Raw genomic sequence first — 7500 nt, 5'->3', positions numbered from 1 at the left:
ATTTTTTTGTTTTATATTTTTTTTCTTTGATCTATTTTTTTTTCTTTTTTTATATTTTTTTTCTTTTTTTTTTTGCTGCTGCTGCTGCTGTTTTACCCGCTTCTCCTTCTCCTCTTGCTGCTTTTGCTGCCTCTTTTTTTTTTTTGGATTTTTTTGTTTTATATTTTTTTTTCTTTGTTTTATATTTTTTTTCTTTTTTTATATTTTTTTTTCTTTTTTTTTTTTTGCTGCTGCTGCTGCTGTTTTAGCCGCTTCTCTTTCTCCTCTTGCTGCTTTTGCTGCCTCTTTTTTTTAATATTTTTTTTCTTTTTTATATTTTCTTTCTTTTTTTGTTTTATATTTTTTTTCTTTTTATTATATTTTTTTTATATATTTTTTTCTTTTTTTTTTTTTTTTTGCTGCTGCTGGTGCTGTTTTAGCCGCTTCTCCTTCTCCTCTTGCTGCTTTTGCTGCCTCTTTTTGGGGGGGGGATTTTTTTGTTTTATATTTTTTTTTCTTTGTTTATATTTCTTTATTCTTTTTTTGTTTTATATTTTTTTTTCTTTTATATTTCTTTTTTTTTTTTTTTTTTTTGCTGCTGCTGCTGTTTTAGCCGCTTCTCTTTCTCCTCTTGCTGCTTTTGCTGCCTCTTTTTTTTTGGATTTTTTTGTTTTATATTTTTTTTCTTTGTTTTATATTTTATTTCTTTTTTTAATATTTTTTTTTTTTTTTTTTTTTTTTTGCTGCTGCTGGTGCTGTTTTAGCCGCTTCTCCTTCTCCTCTTGCTGCTTTTGCTGCCTCCTTTTTTTTTTTTTTTTGGATTTTTTATTTTTTCTTATATTTTTTTTTTTTTTTTTTTTTTTTTTTTTTTTTTTGCTGCTGCTGCGGCTTTAGCCGCTTCTCTTTCTCCTCTTGCTGCTTTTGCTGCCTCTTTTTTGGGGGGGATTTTTTTGTTTTATATTTTTTTTCTTTTTGTTATATTTTTTTTTCTTTTTTTTTTTGGCTGCTGCTGTTTTAGCCGCTTCTCTTTCTCCTCTTGCTGCTTTTGCTGCCTCTTTTTTTTTGGATTTTTTTGTTTTATATTTTTTTTTGTTTTATATTTTTTTTTCCTTTTTTTATATTTTTTTTTTCTTTTTTTTTTTTTTGCTGCTGCTGATGCTGTTTTAGCCGCTTCTCTTTCTCCTCTTGCTGCTTTTGCTGCCTTTTTTTTATTTTTTTTTATATTTTTTTTATTTTTTTGTTTTATTTTTTTTCTTTTTTTGTTTTATATTTTTTTTTCTTTTTTTATATTTTTTTTTCTTTTTTTTTGCTGCTACTGCTGCTGTTTTAGCCGCCTCTCCTTCTCCTCTTGCTGCTTTTGCTGCCTCTTTTTTTGGATTTTTTTTTATATTTTCTTTTTCTTTTGTTTATATTTCTTTATTCTTTTTTTGTTTTATATTTTTTTTTCTTTTATATTTCTTTTTTTTTTTTTTTGCTGCTGCTGCTGCTGATTTAGCCACTTCTCTTTCTCCTCTTGCTGCTTTTGCTGCCTGTTTTTTTTTGGATTTTTTTGTTTTATATATTTTTTTCTTTTTCTTTTTTTGTTTTATATTTTTTTTTCTTATTTTTTTTTTTTTTTTTTTTTGCTGCTGCTGCTGCTGTTTTAGCCGCTTCTCTTTCTCTTCTTGCTGCTTTTGCTGCCTCTTTTTTGGGGGGATTTTTTTGTTTTATATTTTTTTTTCTTTTTTTTATATTTTTTTTCTTTTTTTATATATATTTTTTTTTTGCTGCTACTGCTGCTGTTTTAGCCGCTTCTCTTTCTCCTATTGCTGCTTTTGCTGCCTCTTTTTTTTTTTTTGGATTTTTGATTTATATCTTTTTTTCTTTTTTTATATTTTTTTCTCTTTTTTTATATTTTTTTTTTTTTTTGCTGCTGCTGCTGCTGTTTTAGCCGCTTCTCTTTTTCATCTTGCTGCTTTTGTTGCCTCTTTTTTTTGGATTTTTTTGTTTTATATTTTTTTCTTTTTTTTATTTTTTTTCTTTTTTGTTTTATATTTTTTTTCCTTTTTTTATATTTTTCTTTTTTTTTTTGCTACTACTGTTTTAGCCGCTTCTCTTTCTCCTCTTGCTGCTTTTGCTGCCTCTTTTTTTTTTGGATTTTTTGTTTTATTTTTTTTTTTCTTTTTTCATATTTTTTTTCTTTTTTTATATTTTTTTCTTCTTTTTATATTTTTTTCTTTTTCATGTTTTTTTTCTTTTTTCTTTTTTTTTTGCTGCAGCTGCTGCTGTTTTAGCCGCTTCCCTTTCTCCTCTTGCTGCTTTTGCTGCCTCTTTTTTTTTTGGATTTTTTGTTTTATTTTTTTTTCTTATTTTTTTTTTTATATATATTTTTTTTATAATTTTTTTTCTTTTTTTATTTTTTTTTTTTTTTTGGCTGCTGCTACTGCTGTTTTAGCCTCTTCTCCTCTTGCTGCTTTTGCAGCCTCTTTTTTTTTGGATTTTTTTTTATATTTTTTTCTTTTTTGTTTTATATTTTTTTTCCTTTTTTTATATTTTTTTTCTTTTATTGTTTTGTATTTTTTTTCTTTTTTTTTTTTTGCTGCTGCTGCTGTTTTAGCCTCTTCTCCTTCTCCTCTTGCTGCTTTTGCTGCCTCTTTTTTTGGATTTTTTTGTTTTATATTTTTTTTTCTTTTTTGTTTTATATATTTTTTTTCTTTTTTTTTTGCTGCTGCTGCTGCTGTTTTAGCCTCTTCTCCTTCTCCTCTTGCTGCTTTTGCTGCCTCTTTTTTTGGATTTTTTTTTATAGTTTTTTTTCTTTTTTGTTTTATATTTTTTTTCCTTTTATATTTTTTTTCTTTTATTGTTTTGTATTTTTTTTTCTTTTTTTTTTTTGCTGCTGCTGCGGTTTTAGCCGCTTCTCTTTCTCCTCTTGCTGCTTTTGCTGCCTCTTTTCTTTTTGGATTTTTTTGTTTTATATTTTTTTTCTTTTTTGTTTTATATATTTTTTTCTTTTTTTTTTTTTTGCTGCTGCTGCTGCTGTTTTAGCCTCTTCTCCTTCTCCTCTTGCTGCTTTTGCTGCCTCTTTTTTTTGGATTTTTTTTTATAGTTTTTTTATCTTTTTTGTTTTATATTTTTTTTTTATATTTTTTTTTCTTTTATTGTTTTATATTTTTTTTTCTTTTTTTTTTTTTTGCTGCTGCTGCTGCTGTTGTAGCCTCTTCTTCTCTTCTTGCTGCTTTTGCTGCCTCTTTTTTTTGGATTTTTTTTATAGTTTTTTTTCTTTTTGTTTTATATTTTTTTTCTTTTTATTGTTTTATATTTTTTTTCTTTTATTGTTTTATATTTTTTTTTTTTTTTTTTTTTGCTGCTGCTGCTGCTGTTTTAGCCTCTTCTCCTTCTCCTCTTGCTGCTTTTGCTGCCTTTTTTTTGGATTTTTTTTATAGTTTTTTTCTTTTTTTGTTTTATATTTTTTTTTCTTTTTTTTATATTTTTTTTTCTTTTATTGTTTTATATTATTTTTTCTTTTTTTTTTTGCTGCTGCTGCTGCTGTTGTAGCCTCTTCTCCTTCTCCTCTTGCTGCTTTTGCTGCCTCTTTTTGGGGGGTATTTTTTTGTTTTATATTTTTTTTCTTTTTTTGTTTTATATTTTTTTTCTTTTTTTATATTTTTTTTTTTTTTTTTTTTTTTTTGCTGCAGCTGCTGCTGTTTTAGCCGCTTCCCTTTCTCCTCTTGCTGCTTTTGCTGCCTCTTTTTTTTTTTGGATTTTTTGTTTTATTTTGTTTTCTTATTTTTTTTTTTTTGTTATTTTTTTTATAATTTTTTTTCTTTTTTATTTCTTTTTTTTTTTTTTGCTGCTGCTACTGCTGTTTTAGCCTCTTCTTCTCCTCTTGCTGCTTTTGCAGCCTCCTTTTTTCTGGATTTTTTTTTTTTCTTTTTTGTTTTATATTTTTTTTCCTTTTTTTTATATTTTTTTTCTTTTATTGTTTTGTATTTTTTTTTTTTTTTTTTGCTGCTGCTGCTGTTTTAGCCTCTTCTCCTTCTCCTCTTGCTGCTTTTGCTGCCTTTTTTTGGATTTTTTTGTTTTATATATTTTTTTCTTTTTTGTTTTATATATTTTTTTCTTTTTTTTGCTGCTGCTGCTGCTGCTGTTTTAGCCTCTTCTCCTTCTCCTCTTGCTGCTTTTGCTGCCTCTTTTTTTTGGATTTTTTTTTTATAGTTTTTTTTTCTTTTTTGTTTTATATTTTTTTTCCTTTTTTTATATTTTTTTTCTTTTATTGTTTTGTATTTTTTTCTTTTTTTTTTTGCTGCTGCTGCTGTTTTAGCCGCTTCTCTTTCTCCTCTTGCTGCTTTTGCTGCCTCTTTTCTTTTTGGATTTTTTTGTTTTATATTTTTTTTTCTTTTTTGTTATATATATTTTATTTCTATTTTTTTTTTTTGCTGCTGCTGCTGCTGTTTTAGCCTCTTCTCCTTCTCCTCCTCTTGCTGCTTTTGCTGCCTCTTTTTTTTTGGATTTTTTTATAGTCTTTTTTTCTTTTTTGTTTTATATTTTTTTTTATATTTTTTTCTTTTATTGTTTTATATTTTTTTTTTTCTTTTTTTTTTTGCTGCTGCTGCTGCTGTTGTAGCCTCTTCTTCTCCTCTTGCTGCTTTTGCTGCCTCTTTTTTTTGGATTTTTTTTATAGTTTTTTTTTCTTTTTTGTTTTATATTATTTTTCTTTTTTTTCTTTTATATTTTTTTTCTTTTATTGTTTTATATATTTTTTTTTTTTGCTGCTGCTGCTGCTGTTTTAGCCTCTTCTCCTTCTCCTCTTGCTGCTTTTGCTGCCTTTTTTTTTATTTTTTTTATAGTTTTTTTTCTTTTTTTGTTTTATATTTTTTTTCTTTTGTTGTTTTATATTTTTTTTCTTTTTTTATATTTTTTTTTCTTTTATTGTTTTAAAATTTTTTTTCTTTTTTTTTTTTTGCTGCTGCTGCTGCTGTTGTAGCCTCTTCTCCTTCTCCTCTTGCTGCTTTTGCTGCCTCTTTTTTGGGGGGATTTTTTTGTTTTATATTTTTTTCTTTTATATTTTTTTTCTTTTTTTTATATTTTTTTTTTTTTTTTTTTTTGGTGCTGCTGCTGCTGCTGTTTCACCCGCTTCTCCTTCTCCCCTTTCTGCTGCCTCTTTTTTTTTTTTTTGGATTTCTTTGTTTTTAATGTTTTTTTTCTATATTTTTTCTGCTACCTCAGCCACTTCTCCTCCTCCTCCTTCTCCCCTTGCTGTTGCTGCTGCCTCTTTTTTTTTTTTTTTTTTTTTTTGCTGCTACCTCAGCCACTTCTCCTCCTTCTCCTTCTCATCTTGCTGCTGCTGCTGCTTTTTTTCGTTTCTTTTTTCTTTGCTGCTGCTCCCTTTTTTCTATTCTTTGTTTTTATTATTTTGTAGGGTTTTTCAGTTTATATAATTTTTTGGGTTTTCATAATTTTATTTTATTTTCAATTTTTTGTTGCTGTTGCTCTTGCTGCTTTTTCTCTTCCTGCTTCTCCTTCTCCTCATGTAGCTGCCGTTTTTTTTTTATTGTTATAACAATTTTTTTTGGATTTTATAATTTTTATATTTTGGAGGGATTTTTTTAGCTTTTTATATTTATGGGGATTTTGTTTTTTGCTCTTCACCTTCACCTTCTCCTCAAAGGATTAAGCTTTTTCCCCAGCCTGATTTCTTTGGTCCCCCTATAAAGACCTGACTGCATACTAGAAGAACCTTGCCTTCTCCCCTCTGCAGAGCCAGTCTTCTAGGTTATTCCCCCAGAACCACCCGAAGGTTAGTATCCGAAAGAATAGATCTAGATATCTGACCATTTGTTCATCTGACGAAGCCCCTTTACGACCCCACCAGGGAACATAGCATACTAGGAAAAGACAAGGTTTTTCCCTCTGCAGAGCAAGTCCTCTTAGATATTCCACGTCCATCAAGCTGGGTAGTGGAGCCAAGCATCCCTTAAGCACTTGCTGGATATTTTCTCCTAAAAAAAATAGTCCTTTTCTCTCCATCCGTCATAGTCTATCAACTTAGTCCATCCATTACCCGATGATGTAGAGCTTGTACCATCTGCATCAAAGGATATTTCTTCCTCAAAAAATATGTTACGTTATCTCTATTCTTCTCCAAAGTCCATCAAATTTATCCTTCCAGTGGGTCTTACATAAGAAAAATTATGTACTTACAAAACTATTACTTTCCTCAAACCTCAATTGAAACTTATTCTAAGAATATATTCCACTATATTTTTTGTATTTTTTTTTTTCATTTTTTTCATTTTTTTCTAATGATTTTTTAGTTTTTTTCTGAGGTTTTTTTTATATATATTTTTGGAGTTTTTTTATTTTCTATTTTTTATTTTCTATTTTTTTATTTTCTATTTTTTCATTTTCTATTTTTTTATTTTCTATTTTTTTTTATTTTCTATTTTTTTATTTTCTATTTTTTTTTCTTATCGTTCAGGAAGGACTTTTCATTTACATATTCCTGAACAATTTTTCAAACATTTCAAACAAATTCCCAAAAGATTTTCCCCCTGTTGGTGCATAATAGTAGTAGTACTGACGTTGGTCCCCTCTTGGTTCGAAATGGAAGTTCTGCCGACGTTGGTCCCACTGTCCTGGCTGTTGTTCTGGGCGTTGGAAGTTCTGCTGACGTTGGTCCCACTGTCCTGGCTGTTGTCCTGGGCGTTGGAAGTTCTGCCGACGTTGGTCCCACTGTCCTGGCTGTTGTCCTGGGCGTTGGAAGTTCTGCTGACGTTGTTCCCACTGTCCTGGCTGTTGTCTTGGGCGTTGTCGTAGAAGCTCTGCATCGTATGCCCTTCTGCTTTGATCATCCGTCAGAACAATTTTAGCATTAACCACTCTTTTGAACTTCTCCTCGAATGCCCCCTGTAGGAATTCGGGCTTGTCCCGGTGTCTGTCCGGGTGTAACTTCATGGACAAGCCTTTGAAGGCTTTTAAAACGTCTGCCCTGGTGGCCGTCTGACCCACACCCAAAACCTCATAATGGCTTTGGCTCTCCCATTTCTTCTTTAGTTCATTAGTATCCTCTATGAATTTTAAACATTCCTTAGATCCCTCCACCTTCCTCGTAGCTTCAAAATCATTCAGGGCAGCGTCGAAAAGGCCAAGTTTGAGAAGATGCTTCCCTCGAAGCATGTAGGCTCGGCATCCTTGAAGACCATTATCAACGGCTTGACAACAGTCCAATACGATATCCATATCCTGAGGGTTTCCGGAGGCTGCGTTCGCCTCAGCCCGAAGGATGTGCAGAAGAGCGGTTTGTTTTTTGTTGTCCGAATCTATTGCCAAGGCATCTGTAAAAATGGTCATGGCCTCATCGAACCTTTTATTTTTATGAGCCAATAACCCATCCTGTAATAACTTTCCCCGCTGATCATCCTTCTTATTTTCCGTTTCCTTCTTACACTCGTTCCTAATTTCTTCATTCTGCTGCTGTTCTTTCCCCTTAAGGTCTGTCTTGACGGACTCCTTTTCCTTTTCTTGATCAGAAGTCTTCTCAGC

The 7500-nt window shown here is 29.8% G+C and overlaps 1 protein-coding gene across 2 annotated transcripts in view; it reads left to right on the top strand.

The window, feature by feature from the left end:
* The window catches only part of LOC137652339 (E3 ubiquitin-protein ligase CHIP-like), a 335562-nt gene that overhangs the window by 119101 nt on the left and 208961 nt on the right, over positions 1-7500 (top strand). The window lies entirely within an intron of this gene.

The sequence above is a fragment of the Palaemon carinicauda genome, chromosome 13, assembly GCF_036898095.1.
Source record: "Palaemon carinicauda isolate YSFRI2023 chromosome 13, ASM3689809v2, whole genome shotgun sequence".
Lineage (NCBI taxonomy): Eukaryota > Metazoa > Arthropoda > Malacostraca > Decapoda > Palaemonidae > Palaemon > Palaemon carinicauda.
Note: the sequence above shows the minus strand (reverse complement) of the source record. Positions and strands in the feature narration are given on the sequence as shown.